Source organism: Anas acuta (assembly GCF_963932015.1).
Source record: "Anas acuta chromosome 2 unlocalized genomic scaffold, bAnaAcu1.1 SUPER_2_unloc_1, whole genome shotgun sequence".
Lineage (NCBI taxonomy): Eukaryota > Metazoa > Chordata > Aves > Anseriformes > Anatidae > Anas > Anas acuta.
In genome coordinates, this window is record NW_027075980.1 from 74,542 (window position 1) to 93,981 (window position 19,440).

The 19,440-nt window shown below is 41.5% G+C and overlaps 1 protein-coding gene across 2 annotated transcripts in view; it reads right to left on the minus strand.

Moving 5' to 3' along the window:
* FAM83H (family with sequence similarity 83 member H) overlaps nt 1-15,491 on the minus strand; it is a 30,433-nt gene extending 14,942 nt beyond the window's left edge. Inside the window, exons 1-2 of one of the 2 annotated variants that reach the window (XM_068668085.1) lie at nt 14,654-15,491; nt 306-447 (exon numbers count right to left, since the gene is read on the minus strand). The gene's annotated coding sequence lies outside the window, so the exon portion shown is untranslated. The remainder of the gene's footprint in view (nt 1-305; nt 448-14,653) is intronic. The other variant, XM_068668084.1, reaches the window with a different exon arrangement.
* Between the last annotated feature and the right edge of the window lie 3,949 nt (nt 15,492-19,440).

The window sequence follows — 19,440 nt, forward strand, 5'->3', positions numbered from 1 at the left end:
TATTCTATTCTATTCTATTCTATTCTATTCTATTCTATTCTATTCTATTCTATTCTATTCTATTCTTCTTACTCTACTCTACCCTACTCTATTCTACTCTATGCTATCCTATCCTATCTCCATTCCATTCCATTCCATTCCATTCCATTCCATTCCATTCCATTCCTCTTCTTCTGTTCTGTTAATTAGTTTTGATCCATTCAAAATGTTAGCTGTCACAGTGTAATGCTGCGCAGTAATGTTGTTCAGTATCAATTCACATGCCACAGAGATGATTAGAGATATTACTAAATATGAAGTATTACCTCGTTATTGTTTGACTCCAGAACTGGGTATTTTGTTACTTATTTTGTAGGGCATTCAGCACCTAGAATGCCAGGAGGGGCAGCTAAGAACAAGCAGTTCCTCATTCTATCTTAAATCTGTGGCAGTTATCATGTAGGAGTTCTGGAAAGAAAAAAATAAAGGAAGTATTTAGCAGAAGAAGCAAAATCAGGGAGAGAGCTCTATGAAATGAACAGCCCATCTGGGTCCTTACTTCCTTAGAACTCATTATCAAAGACTCTTATTAAAGTTAGATGGCTACTCTTTGCTTTTATGCCTTTGTTCCTTTAATGGGAATTCACCGGATACCTTGTGAGATTTCCTGAATCCATAGTAATGGAAGATTAGGGCACACGTTATTTATTAGTATTCTTGCATGAGGCTGGATTTTCCCAGAAGATTATGGTAACATCCAAAACAAAAGAGGAACACCAAGAAGTGGATTGTCCTGTTGCTTGATCTTCAGTTGCACATCTCTTTTTAGCAGCTTCTTTTACACCATATATTTGGAAATCTGAACTACTGTAACTGCCGAAGAAACCAAGTCACAAACTGAAAATGTACCAAATGTATATGGAAACCTGTAACTACTGTTATTAGAGAACTTTACTTATTTATATGTTTATTTATTCAATTACATTAGGAATTTCACTTTATTCAATTTGCTAGTCGCTGTTTAAAAAATTTAATGACACAAGTTGTGGGGAATCTAGTGAAAAATTAAGTTGCTAAAAAAAATAATGTGGCACCACCATGATGTTCTTGAGGGTATTTATAGAGGGTAATGTGATGTTCTGTATTGGAGTTATAGTTCAGCAACTGAATTGTATATGTTTACAGTAGAAGAGCTCATATAAATCAGTTATTCCAGCTTTCGGAGTTGTGAGCAGCCATGTGACAAACAATCAGTTTGAGAAGAGCCACTGAAAGCATCCTTTCTTCCATTCATAGGACAAGTACTGAGAAAAGTTAAGAACCTTAGTACCGAAGCCACAAAGCCATAAAACCTGCAACGTACTATCAGAAGGGAACTGGAAAGATCAAGCACACCACCAAAGTCCTTCACACCTTCAGCAGCTGCAACTTTATCTGGAAAAAATATCTCAGGAAGCATACTGCCCCTACACTGTACAAGAAAGTAAAGGACCCCTCTTATATCCTGCCAGTATGACCTGGGAGAAAATTTCAGCAAACGTTTCAAACTTGATTTTATGAGCAGAACATACCAGTATGGGACGTGAGAAGTTCTTTCAAGCCATTAAACATGCTGGCATATGCCACCAATTAATTTCCTGTGTAATCCCTGTTGTCTTAGAAAATCCCAAGCCATATTAAGTAGCAAGAGGAAAACTTCAAACTTCTTCCCCGTATGCAGTCCTTAAGCATTAGGTAAACTGAACATAAATAAAGTACAAACTATAACCAGGGGAGCAATTCAGGGGTCTACATACAGCTGTTGAATGTCACTCTGGATGCCCTAAGGTACCTTGCCTGGCTTCCATCTGCTGGTCAGGAAGGGTGCAAGTCTCTCACAGGTCTTGTGCCACGTCTGCCATGTTTCAGATACCTTAAAGCACCTAAGAAGACACTAACCATCCAAGTTTAGGAAAAAGGATTGCTCCCCAACAGTCAGATTTGTTAACTAAATGCCAGTGTATAAAATGTCCACATGCAAAATAATTGCTTTGTAATCCCCTCAATAAAATGGATAAAATTGAATGAGTATGGGACAAGATTCATTTCTTAATACAGACACATTTGGTCAAGTCTTCTCTTAATCTTTCTCCTAGACACATTAAAAATCGGTCTTCCAAAATTTCACTTCTTAGTCTTCAGTTTTTAACTCCAAGATTACCTTTATCCTGTCATATACAAAGGGTTGTTGTGAATGGAGTTAAATACAGTTCATGGCCAGTCACAAGTGGCGTTCCCTGCAGCTCAGTACTTGGTTTTGTTTAATATTTTTATCCATGATATTGGTAAGAGGATTGAGTGCACCCTCAGTACATTAGCAGACGACACCAAGTTGACTGGGATTGTTGATTTGCTTGAGAATAAGAAAGTTCTGAAGAGGGATCTGGACAAGCTAGATCGATGGGCCGCATCTGTGTGTATGGCATTCAGCAAGGCTAAATGCCGTGAGCTGCACTTGGGTCATAACAACCCCATGCAGCAGTACAGGCCTGGGGAAAAGTGTCTGGAAAAGGCCCTGGGGGTGCTGTTAGACAGCTGACCGAATGGGAGCTGGCAGTGTGCACAGGTGGCCAAAAGGCCAATGCCATCCTGGCCTGCATCACAACTAGTGTGGCCAGCAGGACAAGGGAAGTGACGGCCCTCTGTGCTCAGCTCTGGTGAGACAGCACCTCGAGTATTGTGTTTGGTTTTGGGCCCCCCTCAGTACTTTAAGGACATTGAGTTGCTCAAGGGTGTGCAGAAAAGAGCAACGAAGCTGGTGAGGGAACTGGAAAAAAAGAGGTGAGGGGCAGCTGAGGGGCCTGGGGCTGTTTGGTCTAGAGGAGGCTGAGGGGGAGACCTCATCGCTCTCCACAATTGCCTGAAAGGATGCTGCAGTGAGGAGGAGGTCGGTCTCTTTTCTCAGGTGGCAAGTGAAAGCATACAAGGGTAGGTTTAAATTAGTTTTCAGGAAGAATTTCTTCATGGAAGGGGTGGTTAGGCTTTGGAACAAACTGCCCAAGAAGGTGGTAGAGCCCCCATTCTTGCAGGTGGATATGACATTAGGGGTATGGGTTAGTGGTGACTTGTAGTTTTAGGTGGAAGGTGGATGGTTGGACTTGATGATCTTAAAGGTCTTTTCCAACCTGCTTCTGTGATTCTTTACAATCCACTGTCAAGATTCAGCTTGAACCCTTCAATACATTATACCAGAACCTTCTGAGCATGTGGTTTCAGCATTTTCAGACTTTAAACAACTGATAAAGAAATTAGAGCAGGTTTTTCACTTTTTCAATTATATTTTCACACATCTACAGTAGGGCAGAATGCTCCCACCTAACTTCAGGCCTCTCTACTGTAGGCATCTCCATAAATGACTGGTGTCCATACTCCTATTACCAACCACCAAAATCTGTCAATACGGTGAAGTGAGGAATTGTCTCACATTAAAGTAGACTACCACATCAAGGCTGATGAATCCTACAATCACTGTATGACATTTTGCGAGCCCCCAAACTGTAGTAATAGCTCTCCTGCACTTTGTTCATGGTCTGTTATAAAATGCACCCAGGACGGCTGAACACAGCATTTTGATTGTTCTCTTACCAATGCTGTATTTAAGATAAAACTGCCTCCCTACTCCTGTGTACATCTGTGGATATTGCCATGGCATTACACTTGACCTCATTGGTTATTCTGATATTCATGAGGTTTTGAAATGGTTGTTGGGATACAATCTCCTTTTTCTAAACAATAAATGGATTCTTAGTATGTGTAAAAACTAACTGTGATCCATCTGTTTATCAAGTGACCCAAGGTGTTCTGTATACATGCCCTATTATTTTTATTGACCTCCCCAATAATCAAGTATCTAAAGGCTTTATCACAAGTGCTTTTATTTTATTGGTCAAAATACTAAATAGAGAAAAACCCTAACATTGAAATTTTTGAAAATCTGCTAAAAACAAACCTATCCAATGATGACTATTTTTTGAAACAATATTTTAAAGTGTGCATTTTAATTTTCAAAAGTCTATTGTCTAGTCAATATCATAACTGTTTTTTAATAAGTTAAGAGTACATGAAGGGGGGTTAGCTTAGCACTGAATATTGCCAGCCATTAAAAATCTGCCTTGAATTTTGCAACTCATCATTCCGCTGTCTCATTCTACCTGTAGCTGTGGTCAGCTGTATCAAAGGAACATGAAAAGCTCTCAATACATTTATCTAGTTGCACCATGAGGAAAAGTACTTGCTGATTCCTTCAGACAAGTCACAGAATCACAGAATCACAGAATTTCTAGGTTGGAAGAGACCTCAAGATCATTGAGTTCAACCTCTGATCTAACACTAACAGTCCCCACTAAACCATATCCCTAAGCTCTACATCTAAACGTCTTTTAAAGACTTCCAGGGATGGTGACTCCAAGTCCTGCAATATCAGAAGTGATTATCATTTTTATTTTAATATATGCATGGAAGAGCAATAACCATGCAGCACACAATACTATACAGAAATTCTGACTGGTAGAATCCAGCAGAGCAGAGTGGGTAGAGTAGAGAAGTACAAACACAAAGGGCGGAAAAAGAGCAAAACTATCAGCCTACACAATGCAGGCTTTTTCACACAGGTGAATACATTCCTCCCAGTAACTGTACTTAAATATATATTAGATAGATTTTATTTTAAAAATACCAGATATCTCTGAGTAACCATTTTCTTAGCAAGGTACTTCAGCAATCATTTACTTTTCCTTCTGTGACAATGCATCTCTTTTCAAAGTCAAATTAATCTTTATCTTCAGATTTTAACTGTTAGAATGTCTCCATGAGCAAAACTGAAAAATTACCTATTACCAGATCTTCTGTGTCTTCAAGTAAATCACTTCTCAGCTTTCTCCATGATAAGCTGAACTTTCTATCTTGTTAGGGCCTGTTTACTGCCCCTGGACAATGTTTGGGGCTTTTCCTTATGAATTATCTGAACTTTGGAAATGTAATCCATCTTTGTATCACAATACCAAAACAAGGAACAGTGTACTCCCAGTGACTTTCATCTTACGCTACATTTCATGGTAAAATGACTAAATCTTCAATTCTAACCTTTATTCTGGTTTATGTGTATTGTTTTACATCTTACTATTAAAAACACTTAACAGAATCACAGAATGGTGAGGTTGGAAAGAGATCATCTAGTCCAACCTCCCTGTTCAAGCAGGGTCACCTAAAGCACATTGTACAGGATCATGTCAAAGCAGGTTTTGAATACCTCCAGAGAAGGAGACTCTACAACCTCTGGGTAACCTGTTCCAGTGCTCTGTCACTCTCACAGTAAAGAATTTTTTCCTCATATTCAGACGGAACTTCCTGTGTTTCAGATTGTGCCCACTGTTTCCTGTCCTATTGCTGGGCACCACTGAAAAGAGTCTGGCCCCCACATCTTGTCACCCTCCCTCAAGATACTTAAATACATTTATAAGATCCCCTTTCAACTTTGTCTTCTCCAGGCTAAATGGGCCCAGCTCCCTCAGCCTTTCCTCCTATGAGATGCTCCAGCCCCCTATGCACCTTCATAGCCCTTTGCTGGACCCTCTTCAGGAACTCCAGTAATCAGATTGTGATGTTGTACTTAATATATATATGATATTTACTATTTCAACTTAATATATAATGATATTTACTGTTTTGACCAATTTTACATTAACCTTGAATGTTACCAGGTTATTTACTGATTACCTAAACTCCTTATCAAACTCCTGAGCAGCACTGGACAAAGACTCAATTGCTGGGAAGTCTGATAACAATGAACATTGTTAATACCTTCTCTTTAATGATCAATAGTAATAAATTACTATTTCATTATCTACCTAACACACAAAACCTGTTAACATAATGTAGGATTTTTGATCATATTTCAGAAAGTAGTCATTTAGATTATTTGAAGAAATTTGGGCTCATTATAATAAACATACTCACACCATCACCAACCCAAACTGCATATTCACTTGAATGCCAGAGGGTATATAATTATATCATTATATCATTTTTTTCTTTTGTATAAATTACCTTGCACCAGCAACACGTGGTTTCATTTGCATTATGCTGGTTAATATGCATCATGCTGGTGCTCTTTCACCTAGGTTTGTTAGTTTCTTTTCCAAAGTTACCTACATTTCTCCCCAATTTCAGTGTTTATTTATTTTCAGTAAATTTTGTGAGAGATCTTATCAATGGCCTTTTGAAAGTAATGTACTTTTATCCACTGAATGATTTTAGCATATTCATCCAACTAACAACTGGCCATTAGGGTACAGATTCAAGATACAATTACTGTGAAGTAAACTGTTTTTGTGGAAACCTAATGATCCACTGTACCTATCATGCACTTTTATTGTCATGAGTGAAAGGCAATTACTTCTTCAACACAAGTGAACTGTAATACCTTGCATTTACAACAGAGAACATTACAGTAAGGGTACATGCATATAGGTAGCTGCTATGAAATAGTTACTCTGTGATGATGTGTTATAGTACAAAGCATTTTTGTGTGCAGCCATGTCCTTAATCTGAAACTGTGTTCAAAACAACATATTTCAAGCAATTTTCTCTCTGTAAATTACTGAGATGACTTTTCCTCATCTAAAGGATGCTGATTTAGATCATAATCCTCCAGAAAGGTTATACTTTTTCCCAATCCCATTCCATACGGTGTACTGTACTATACTCCTATGTATTGTGTTCTTTAGCACTAAACATCTCTACTATAAAAGCCCCTCTACACATCTCTGCACTTCACCTGCCCTTTCCTCATCTCTATTTATTTATTTACTTTCTGGCTTCTCTAGATAAAGAATCCCAAAATTCTCAGTCTCTCCAGAATTCATTCTCACTATGTCTGAACCCTCTCTTTAATATATATTTCTGAAATTGAATGACCAAGGGAGAACAGAGCATAAAAACAGCTGTATAGGTTCAGGTTAAATGTCTTGGTAGCCTAGAATCTAATCTCCAGTGGGGTCTGACAGCAGATGACATGAAAAATATATAGGGACAGGCCAAGCATTTATAATGCTTCACCAGCTTCTCTAATTCAACGTTAGCTTCTTGAGATTCAAGAACTTCCTGAGCCAGATATGCTTTAATGACTGTAGACAGCTTCAAAGGATTTTACTGTCATAAACTCACATACAGTTTTCCCAAACCCATATATAATTTCAGCATCTACAACAGCCAGAGGCAAGGAGTTCTACAGCTCAGCTATAAAGAACAGTCTCCTTTATTTTAGAATCTGCTTCTTGCTCTTTGTCTTTTTCTTTTGATAAAAAAACAGTATCTACTGAACTTCATCGTGCCCCTCTGATTTTATATGTTAACTCCTGCCTCAGTCATCACTTTTCTAAATGGAGAACTCTAACTTATTAAACTGTTTATTACATGTTTGCAGTTCTATGTCTCTAGTCTACTCTCTTCTCTGAATTTTTCAGTTCTACTGTGTAATTTTTTGAGATGATGGGAATGGAGCTGCAAGATTAAAGTGAAATATGGCTTTATATACAGTGGTGTAATCATAGAATATCCCAAGTTGGAAGGGACCCACAAGGATCATCAAGTCCAACTCCTGGTTCCACACAGGACCATCCAAAAATCAAACCACCTGTCTCAGCATTGTCCAAACGCTTCTTGAACTCCAGCAGGCTTGGGGCCATGATGACTTCCCTGGGAAGCCTGTTCCACTGCCCAAAAACCCTCTCAGTGAGGAACCATCTCCTAATATCCACCCTGACCCTCCCCTGTCACAGCTCCATGCTGTTCCCTTGGCTCCCGTTGCTGTTACCAGAGAGAAGAGATCAATGCCTGTCCCTGTGATCCCCAAGTGAGGAAACTGCAGCAATGAGATTGCCCCCGAGTTTCCTCTTTTCTAGGCTGAACAAACGAAGTGAACAAACCTCAGCTAATCCTCATACATCTTCCTTCACCATCTTTCTTGTCCTCCTTTGGACACTCTCTAATTGTTTTGTATCCTTCTTATATTGTGGCACCCAAAACCATACACAGTACTCAAGGTGAGGCTGCACCAGCACAGAGTAATGTTTTACGTTGTGTTCCTTTCATAATATTCTATTTTATTTTGGACCACTAAGAAGCAATGACTATCCTGCTGATTTATAGGACAGGATTACTATGGTTTGTTTCTTTCTTTCAGTCCTGCTGTTGCTGAATGGTCCTAGCGGCAAGAAACTAATTTTCCTGAATCCCAAGTGGATACAGGCAAGTATACTTGCTGGTTTCAATCATTTTTCAGCCATAATAAAAGATTCTGATTGGGAGTCAGAATCCCGTTGTTGCTAGATGCAATTATTAAACTGGTGCTTGCTTAAGAAGATTTCATAACCTAGACCCCATTAGACATGATAAACAGATGGAAAACAAGTAAAGGGTGCAAAGGAACAACAGGGAGATGTGCAAATTTATCATTGTACATATCAATAGTTTTGGAATTATGTGGTTTATAGGCAGTGTACTACAGCTAGCTTCTACAGGGAGACAGGAAAAACATTTTTTGATGGAGTTTTTTAATACAAGAACCATCACAATGCCTAAAGAAAAGGCAAAGTAATACTTTTGCATGCATGAGACAGATAAAGTCTTATAAAGAACATCACGGTCCACGATAAAGAGTAAATGAATAAAGAGAAAGCAAGTTGTGAATTTACTTTTACAGAGATTCCAGACTAGCTTTCATTTATCATTTGACAATTCACCACACTGGATCCCATTTTCCCCATACAAAGCTGCAATGTCACATAGAATTGGCATTTCATTAAGTCTGTAAAAAAATAGTGTTGATTCACAGTGTCCTCTATTTTTTTGTTCTAGAAGGCAGTTGTTATTACTTGGAATTTCATGCAGTTCTCTGTTTTTCTAAATTGTTTATTATTCATCGAGCCCGAGGAAATGGCTTGAAGCTACAACTGGTGCAGTTCATGCTGGGTATCAGGAAAAGGTTCTTCACTGAGAGGGTTGTCTGGCATTGGAACTGGCTCCCCTGGGAAGTGGCCACAGCACTGAGCCTGCTGGAGTTCAAGAAGCGTTTGGACAAGGCTCCCTGACACAAAGTCTGATTTTTTGGGTGGTCCTTTGGAGACCCAGGAGTTGGATTCAATGATCCTTGTGGCTCTCTTCCAACTCAGGATATTCTATGATTTCATAAAATCATGCTCACAAATTTGTAAGTATCAAGAGCATCAGTCATGAATGAGACCTTTACTATATTAGGCACAGAATGAACCCAAACTACAGAAGTCCCTTCCCAAGAAATTCTTTCACTAAGTATAGTAGAACACAGACAGGTACAAAGAGGCAGTATAAAGAAACAAGTATTCAGTACACTGGCTCCTCAGAAGTTACTTTTTAGCATGGTAATATGGGACTCTTGTTTTTCTTCAGGAGGAAGCTGAAGGAGAAAAGGAAGGCAGACTTTGTAGCTGTTTATGAGTAACTCCTCCCATGCTTAGGGGCAGTGGATAAAGGAAAGCACGAAGGAGCGTTTTGAAAACTTAACAAGTAGGAGATGAAGGCAGATAAAATGGACTGATGAGAGACGGGATTCAATCTCTCAACAGCAAAGATTTCCCCCACCCATCTGCTTAGGCTTTCCCAAAGACACTGCATTGGTTGCTCCTGTGCCAGTGCACCTCTGTACATGTAGTTACCAATGTAATTGCTCCCCTCCCCAGCCAAAACACACTGGCAGAGGAGAAACAGGAGGAGAGAAAGGAGCATGCAGCTATCCCTTTGCAGTTATCAGGACCTGATGATTTGAGGAGAGAGTCTCCTTGGGAAATTTCCTTCTGGCTTGGCCTGAGGTCTGGTTCTGTTCACACTGGTGTAATTGGGAGTGACTTTGTTTGATACTTAACACTAGCAATCAGTTTTGTGATCCAGTAAAGCTATCAGATCAGAGAATGTCACCCACTTAATACTGAAAACAGTATGAGATGATGTGATCACAGTCTACAAGTACCTCTGCAGAGAAAAAAGTTGTCATAAGGAAATCTTTAATCAAGGCAGAGGAGAGAAAAGTGACAGATAAAGCTAGCTATGTAAAAAACCTCCCTTCAGACTAAAACTAAGATCAGAAAATGGAAAAAATATAGACCTTGTTGGTTTGTGCATCATTGAATGCCTTTTGACATTGTTCCATTTCACTGGACTTTTTTTTTTTTTTTTTTTCTAGAAGAGCACCATGAAATTCTAGTCTCAACAATGCTGTCTGAATGATCACTGTAAGACCATAAAGCCCTACAATTAAAAAAAAAAAAAAAAAGAAAAAGAAAAACAGACCTGCATTTTTCTTCATTCTCCTCTGTGCCAGGTGTGAATCAAAAGTGGTGGATTGTATTTCTCCAGTCTAAGCAAAAGTAAACTGGCTCAGTGTTTCCTTTCCCTCTCATCTGCTGCTGCCTGATGTCAGCCCCCGGTGATGCCTCAGCACCTCAAGCTGTCTCTATCTTCCTTTCCAGTGCTGACTCCAGTGCTTGTTGTTACGTGTTTTGCCTGCATGGCAAGTTCTTAGTCTGCCTCTCTCAAATGATGACTTCCCTGGCCGGACCTGCTTCTCTGCTTTAAGACACTCCCAAAAGCTGAGGTCTTTACAGTGTTCTATACACCAGCATAGGAAACTGCCTGAGAGGAAGCAAAGGCTGTCTCATACTGGTTGGAAAGGGGTAGTAAGATATGATCTCTGCCCAAGACCCCACATTTATATGCAAGTATATGCACAATTTGCTGAGCTTTTGAACACCTTGTCTTTTCATTGCCCTGGATAACAGCAAGAAAAGAAGGGCAACTTAAAAGAATTTACGTTAGCCTGCTAGTCTCCAAACACAGACACAAAACCTCTCTCAACAATCAGTATTTGCCAAACTCAGGTGAAGAAATGAATCAGTGATTTTGAGCGTCATCAAAATTATATCCTGTAGAAAAATGTGAAGCAGTGATTTTCAAACTGTGATCCAGAAGGCAAGAATGAGCAGGCCACAGCTGGCCCATACAGTCATGTTAAATGACATCACATATTTCCTTATGGTGGGCTGTGAAAAATTTTCAGATTTCCAAAATATTCTGAACCCCCAAAGTCTACAAACAAACTATTTAAAAATTATATTTGGCTTGATAAAAAGGAAGATAGGAAAACAGGTTGCTAACATTCTGGGAGGGTCAGCTTTAGGAGAGAACAGTATTGCCTACGGTAAAACTACTTGGGCTGGCATTGTGGTAACACGACATGGAAAATGTTGGTTTGCTCTCAAGAAAATGCTGTAGTAAGTAAACGACTGGGGGGTGGACCTGTCTCCTGGAATACTGTTTGAGGTGTTTCTGTCTTTTTGTTTGTTTGTTTTTAATTCTGCATTGTGTAATGGAGGGATGGCTAGTGCTTTGTAATCCTGCTGCAGCAGTCAATTAATAGTGACAGCTATGCTCATCCTTTCCAAGAGCTACTCCTGTGTGTGCTAGCTTTCTATACTAAGTATTAAACTTCTTCTGAGAAAGGGTTTCTCAATTTAAGGCCTCTTACTTGCCAATCTCATTGTGATGTTCTTGTAGATCAGAAACTTGATGTAGAGATCTTTCAGTTTTCAAGGGTACTCCAGAATTTCCTGGTTTAGAAATAATGTATTGCCATGGAAATTTTACAAGAGCTGTGGCTGGAAAAACACTGGATTCTGGACCACACTGGAGACTTAATTACCTTCCTATTAACTGCTCTTCTCACCAAGTAAGGCTTAGATATGTTCCGCAGAACAGTCTCGTGAAATGTGGGCAGTACATTAACTAATTCACACTAAGTGAATTAGACACTTTCTCAGCCACAGTTGCATCTGCTAAATCCTCACAGCAATTATCCTTCCTCTTTCGATCTTCCTTTCTGCATTTTCTGCTGAAGTCTCTGTGTTCACATTCTAAAGTTCTCTTAGTTGTAGGCTGTAGGCTCAAAGCCTGGGTTACTGTTAAACTTTCTGTTTAGAACATAAAAATAGGAAATTTGTTATTCCTATTACAATGCCATATGTATAACTATAGGCTTTCTCTTCTGGTTATCTGAGCAGCCCCTACTATCACCCTATGTCAAAGCATCTGAGTGAATGTGATCAAATTCTTTACTCTATATGGTTTTATATGAATCACAGTCCTCGTTTTAAAAAACACTGTATTAGCCTGCTGTGGTCTAGGAGTTTAATTTCATCTGAAGTCACAGTCACTAGATAAAACACTGCTTCGACTCATTTAATCAGTTTGTTCACTGAGCTTCCACAGATTACAACTTTATCTTCCGTATTACATATGTTTGCTAGCTCACCCTATGAACTGATATAATGACCAAGGTGAGTAGTAAACATACTGTGTGCTACCAGCATGTGGCAGAGCAGAACTGGGAACCTGGTCAGCACTTCAGACCACCTGCTGGACTCCCATTCCCCTCTGCTTGCTACTCTGTGCAAGGGATCCCACAAAATATTCTTTGCTGTAGCCATACATTTGGAATGTCCATGGGATCTTCCTGCAGCACAATGGAAAGGAAAAGTAAAAGAAAAATTACATGTCATAATTTTCCTTGTGAAGTGGTTATTGAGACAGCATGTCAATCTTAACTGTCTTATGCAATAAAGAGCATGAAGTGGTATGTGTAAATCCAGCCTGCAGAAAGTTACTAGGCCGAAATTCAATGTTTACAGCTACTTATGTATGCTAACACAAACCGAAAACTGAAGTGTGATTCTGCATGCAAAAGGGGCCTCTACAGAGAGATTACCTGAAGCACTGGCAACACTTACGCCGAATTTACTCTCGTTCGGTCAATCCTTTTGCTTCTTTCTTTATGTACTAGTGAACGTGTATAACTTCAAGAAAAAGGCCAAATAATGTAACACATAATTTGGAGAACTGCATGCAACCCGTGGCCTTTACTCTACTCCATACCATGACTTAGATTTTAGAAATCTATTCACAAAACTGTTCTTCCTCATTAAGACCTGCCAAATGAGGCATGATAAGCAGTCCAAAAGTGTTCCACTTATAAAATAGAAAAAAGTCCAATACTACAAGGTTTGGGGCTAAATTTTTGTTGCTCAGAAAATTCAGATTGCCTGAACACTGAGAAAGAAAAGACAGGTATCTTTTTCCTGTTTCACGATCCTACACTGTCACAATCAAACCAGACTCTGGTATGACATTTTTGTTTTTTCTTTTGGCATGCAATTTTCCCTGCAGCCACACAATAAGCATAACTTTTTTCTTCCTCAATATACTCCTATTTGCATTGCCACGCGACAAGCAAATACAGCTCTCAGTAATTCATACACATCTCTGAAGCCCACCAGATCAATGGGAGTTAGGCCAAAATTAAAATAACTTTGCCTCACCAAACTGCAACCCTGTGCCCCTGCAAAGGGGTGAAGAATTGCTATCTTTTTTCTGACTGCTTGTCTCTTTCTTTACTCACTGTTCAATGAAAACACATGCTATTGTAAGCTGTGCAAAGGGATACCGACCACCTGTGTTCTGCAGTGTGTCACTGCTCTGCTTGGGGGCTGGTTTGTTACCTAGAGTTGTTACTCCTGTATTTACAGCTGAGCTTATTGTAACTTTCATGCATTAATTTCTTTCAGCAGAATAAGGTTTTTAAAGGCTTCTGTCCCTCTCCAAGTGTCTCCTTCCCCTCTAACTGTTTTAGAAGATAGAGAACGTTGGTCCTTAGGCCAGACAAAAGCCATAATTGAATTCTATTGACCTCAGTCATTTTAGTGCCACGAATACAAGACCTTCCCCTTCCTCTCTGCGCACACACAAAACCAGAAGGCTCACATCTGTGGAAAAAATTAGCTATATGCGTGTGTGCCTGTGCATGCATGTGTCCACACGCATCTGTCTGTGCTTTTACATGTACGTGCATGAACGTCTGTGTCGCTGCTTGCAAGCCATGTCAGCAGACAGCTACACACCCATGCATGCGGAGTGAGGTCAAAGCAAGTATGGGTGCAGTGGGCCTCAACAGATGTCTCATGGCTCTTTGCCTGCTGCAGACCTTGGCTCTTCCAGCCGTACAACCAGCAAAGTCCTCATCCCAGTCATCTGAGCACACATGCCTACAGGGTTTTCTGTCCAAGGAGATGGCCAGCTCAGACTCTGTCGTGGGAAGCTGAGTCAAGCTGTGAGATCTCTTCCTGAGGACAGGGCTAAGTCTGGAAATGTACCCTCCCTGGGGCTTTCTCAAAGGAGATGGGCCACAGGCTCAGCGAAGCATTCACTGATAAGTTTTGATCAGGCTACCTAAGAAACAACAGGTCTCTTCCCTCACTAGCCACAGTGCTGTCCGACTGTGCTGGAGCACTCTCCCTCCCCACTCACCTCTTCTGTCTCCTACTGGGTTTCTCCTCCTACTGCAGTCATGGCACAGATGGGAGCTCCTGCTACTAGAACCTTTCGGCCCCACAAAGTAGCCATCTCCTGCCCACAAACTACCTGCAGAAAGTCCCTGCCCCAAATCCTGAGCACTGAGTCCTGCGCAGAAGAGCAGGAGAGGACCTCCCCAGCCCCTGCCCACCACTTCACGAAGCCATTCAGGTACCCCAGGAGGTGCCTGAACTTCTCCTACCTTCCCAGGTGAGCCAGGGCAGGTGGTGGGTCGTGCTCTCCAGCTCTCCGCTCCCCTGGACGTGCCTGCAGCCTGATTCACGGGCACCTCCAATCCAGCGAGAATCAAGCTCCACCCAGGGCAGAGGGTGAGTAAGAGCGAGAGAAAGGCAAACTCCGGAGAGTTATTCCCTCCCCAGGATTGCAGGGGAGCCAGAGATAAGGGCTGCACATTCCTGAGCCGCAGGCGGCCTCTCCCTTCCGTCTGCCCGGAGCCTGTCAGACCAGCTCAGGCCTGGGCCTTGGAGCAGGCCTGGGAAGCAGGCTCAGTACTGACAGCCGTGCAGGGACCCTGGCTGCCAGTCCCAGGTTTGGCCCATGCACACCGTAGTCCAGTAGCTGCCCTGGAATTGAGGGTTTGGGCTCTGGAGGGACTTGTCATGCTCAGGGGTCCATGCTGGGGAGACCGTTGTGTTGTGCACTGTGCGCCCATAGGGCCTGGGCCATGGCACCATCCCAACAGGAGTGACTGGAGTGCTGGACCCTCGGCCTCCCTCTTCCACAGCAGGGCACTGGCATGCCTCTGAAAGGTACCAGAGGCCATGCCCACGCACCCCCATCTTCCTGGGAGTGCCCTTAAAGAGTACCTGAGGCTGTACCCGCGGCCCCTCCTGTCTCCCTGGGGGTGCTGTGCGAAAGTGTATCTGAGGCCATAGCCGTGCCTCCCCCGTCTCCCTGCGCGGCCCCCCCGCCCCGTACACTGTCATTTGCACCCCGGCCCCGCTGGCAGAGGGGCTGTCCTGCTGGCACTGCAGCCGCGCGTGGAGTTGGAGCCAGCTTCAAGCGCAGGCTGAGAAGGGTTAAGCGAGATTCCCCGCAGCCCCGGGCGTGGCAGCTCCTGTTATTTCGCCTTTCATGTTCTATCTTATTCAGCCTGGCAACCGCCGCGGCTGCTGTGTGCCGGGCGGTGCCCGGGCGGCTGGGAGGGCGCGGCGGGAGGCGGCTCCGCGGGAGGCGGCGGTGACTCAGGCCTGGCAGCCCGGTTCTGGCGGGCCCGGGCACCGCGGCGGGCGGGGGCGGGGGCGGGGCCGGGGCCGGGGCCCGGGCCGGGGCGACGCGGGCGCCATGTTCCAGAGGCGGGGAACGTGGCCTCGGCGCTCGTTGAGCTTATCCTGCTGGCGGCGCCCGGGTGCCCGCGCAGCGCAAGGACGGCGGGACGGGGCCCTGCAGCGAGGGCGCGGGGGGAGGCCGGGCGCTGTGGCCGAGGGCGAGCGGTACAGGAAGGCCGGGCGCGGCCGGGTGAGCCGTGATGCGTGGTGCATGTGCACGCACAGCGCGGTCAGGGCGTGCCCGCGCATCCCGTACCGTCCATTCCTGGGTCTTGCTTCCTTCTGTATGGTCATGTATTGTATGATAATTTCGTGTAAGCATTACAAAGCGTAATTTAATATTAAGGAGCCAAGACAGGAGGGGATGTCTTCAGAACTTGGAAATGTGCACGGTTGTACAGACATCAGTAGCGTCCTTGTGGGAAATTTTTCAGAAGGAGCTTATTTCACTCAATGCAAAAGGACAGAGAGAGTTCCAACTGAGGAGGTAACCAGTAAATACAGCTTTTAATCATCCTTCACTGTGTTGCCCAGGGCATTATTCACCACACGCCACTTAAGCACCAGACTGAATGGAGTTATTAACTTCCATGTAGGTGTTGCCGTGCTATTCATCAGTATACTGCTGGAATGCTCAACAAACATCAATTAATTTCTAAGTACTCAATTGGGCTGTGATGGTGTGATTATCTCTATTTTGGAGGAAAGGAACTGGAGCAGGAATATTCTATTTACAATGCCCCACTTACTTTGAGTGCTTAGTTGAAGACTTAAAGAATTACACCTTTTAGGGATACAAAGAATGCAGGATGGATGGCCATCCATGGAGGTAAAACAATCTGAACTCTGTAGTTTCTTATCTGTCAGTGGTTTCAGCTGCAAGTAGATGTTTCCAGCAGCAATCATCCATCCATCACGTGACTTATCTCTGCTTTGTCTTGCTGTTTTCCTCTTCTCTGGTGTAATTGTGTATGTCTTGGAATATTTTCCTTTGATAAAGTTTTTATGTTGTTCTTGTTTTCAACGTGTAGGTTGCTATCTTTGTTAGAAAAGGCAAGATCAAATAAATGTTTTGAAATACAAGTAAGCCTAAGCAAATTTGCTTTATGATGGAAAGTTCTGTTGTGCCATTGGGATGGTTATGACAATCTCCATCAAAATTTAGAACTTCAGATGATCTTTGTATTTTCCATGTGCACACCCTGGAGGTAAGAAGCATAACTTAGAATTTATCCAAAGGTGTTTATCCAAAGAAGCCAGTGTAAGGAGTACTTGGTCAGTTTGATGCTCTTGTGGTTAACACATTGCTGAGGAGATACTCTGCTGTATTATGTAAAGTTGAAGCATGGTTGGTTAATGCAGTTGTTCAAAAGCATGAATAACTGTGGTCATCATCTACTGGGATAAGATTGAATCTTATAGATAATAAAAGACAGCTGAATGTATTAGTTGTTACTGTTATCTGAGTATAGAAAGACTGTTATCTGAGTATAGAAAGAAATCATAGAATAATTTTGGTTTGAAAAGTCGCCTTGGAGACAAATAGTCCAGCATCCCCATTCAATTCAGAATCCATTAGATCATGTTATTAAGTAGTATTGTCTGTGTTTTTTTTTAGTATCTCCAAAGACAGTGATCCGACAGCTTCATTCAGTTCCTGTTCCTAAGCTTGACCACCCTCATGGTGATTTGCTTTTTCTAACTTGTAATTGATTTTTTTATTGCCGCTGATGCCTGTGAGTCTGATAATATGTCTAAACTACACTCTGACTGCTCCAATTGTGTGTACCTTCAGCCAAAGGAAGGTATATGTGATAGAAGGCTTTCCAAAATACTTTATTTAACATTATGACCATTTTCTTACTCAGGTTCTGCTTTGACCAGCTGGTTTTCATCCATGAGGTGATCTGAACCTTCTGTGCTGTCTTGATGATGTACACAGGTTGTGCCAAGAGATGCACAGGGCTGTGTGCTATTTGTAAGCTGCTTGGCTTCGAGTCCGGGTCATCTGGCATTTTCCCTAATGGCAAAGAAAACTAACATTGTAAGTAAAGGGTCTGTTGCAAAGATGAAGTTGATTCCTTCCCTGACTGAAGTTATCAGCAGTTCAGTCATAACTCACTCCAGTTATAATACGGCATCTTTAAGAAGTGAAGGTTGTTTGTGAGATTCACAGACAGGAGTACAGCCTAGAATGTGCTTCCTGAAGTACCTAATACTCTGTTGACAATGTTAAAGAAGCAGGTTTAGCACATTTGTTGTAAAGAAATTTCAAAGCTCTTTCATATCTATTTGTTAGTCTAAGAAATTACATTGTCTCCTTTTTTTAAGTGAATAGTTTAAGATACAGTTCTGTCTTTATTTGTCCTTCCATTTAATTGTAACTGAAACACCATTCCAAAGGAGGCCCAAAAAAGTGATGATACTGCCAATAGCGTCCTGGTAATGATATATGTATGTAAGGCAGAATTTATTTGACTCAACATTGTTGATTACAATGTAGGTGTCCACAACACAGCAAGTTACCCATGATCATTTTATAGTCTTTGGAGGGCTTTTTACTATGTCAGTGGAGTCTAGGATGCTATTCAGACCTTCGAAAACAGAGGTGAACTACAGCTAAACCCCACTGAGTACAGAGGGAGATGAATCAGCTATCTTATATAGAAACACCTAAATTTAGATGGGATAAATAGCACTTCTAATCTGAAGATGACATTTAGGTTGAGTTGAACCAAAGATGACTGTAAGGAAAGCAAGTTTCATTTAGTTTAGGTGTTTTTCATGTATGATACTGAAACATGAATTTTCAAATCCCCCTAAAGGTCAAATAAAGATTGGTTCACAAATTATTTTTTTTGTGATTGTTTCACAAAAATTTTCAACAAGGTTTCAGTGTGTGGCCTTACAAACCTTTTATTCCTTAAATAATAATTATTTGTAATAAAGTTTAAAATTATCTGTCAAGGAATGTAAAATCCACATAAACTCTGGCTCTAATTTCTACCAGCAAGCAAGATCCCTTTTGAAGTATTCTTCCTGGATACCGTATTTGAGGCGAATGTCAGTGTAGTGTCACTTGCCTTCATAAAGCTTATGGCCAGAAAAAACTATCGCTCTTCTGCTACAGTCTACTATGTTATAATGTACATAGAATTTAGTCTTCTGCATTGAGTCTAGTAACCTATATTTGACTTAAATATTTGTCAATAATTCAGCTAACATAAACACATCACCTTTCAGTCTTCTCTTCAGTAAATTAAATAAACAACATTTTAAAATCTCTTCTCCCATCTTTTAAACTGTATTTATTGACTTTTTTTTCTTCTAGCTTAAAAATCTATCAAACTGTAGAGATACTTTTGTCAGGCGCACTACTGCTGTATACACAAATGAATCAGCAACATTATGTTACTATTATCAGCTCTTCCACGTTTTCTGAACTTTAAATAGGTTTGATGTTTCCTGAGCCAGTGTCTGTTTTACTCTAGAGTGAAAATTATCTAGAATGCCTGATTTTAAGAAGGGAGTTCATGACAGAGGTAATCTCATTGCTAATGGTCTAAAAAATACTTCTTCATTACACTTACAGAATTAAGATATTACCTGCATCTTTCCAATCATATAATAAGTTTCCAATAACTAGAATCATAGAATATCCTGAGTTGGAAGGGACCCATAAGGATCAAGTCCAACTCGT